The sequence below is a fragment of the Stenella coeruleoalba genome, assembly GCF_951394435.1.
Source record: "Stenella coeruleoalba genome assembly, chromosome: 2".
Classification (NCBI taxonomy): domain Eukaryota; kingdom Metazoa; phylum Chordata; class Mammalia; order Artiodactyla; family Delphinidae; genus Stenella; species Stenella coeruleoalba.
In genome coordinates this window covers 483,452-483,746 of record NC_137147.1, presented here as the reverse complement: position 1 = coordinate 483,746, position 295 = coordinate 483,452, and positions in this window count along the sequence as shown.

Sequence of the window (295 nt, the reverse complement as noted above, 5' to 3'; positions counted from 1 at the left end):
AGTGGTGGTGTTTGGTGCGGGGAGGGGCTCCCTGCCACCCCCGGGTGCTCAGCCCAGGGGTCTCCCTTCCTGGGCTGGAAAATCCCATTTGACCCCCAAGACCGGCACGGTGCGATGCAGACATGCTGCCACCAGGGGGAGACCTAGGCAAGAAAGCAAAGCAGGGAACTTTCCGGAGGTTTGCTCCTCAAAGAGAGAAAAGTTATTTTATTCAAGCCGTTCAGTGATGCAGGGTCCAAGAGCGCCCTATAAGATAGGCCATCTCGTGTGCGCGTAGCGCAGGAGGGGCGCTGGC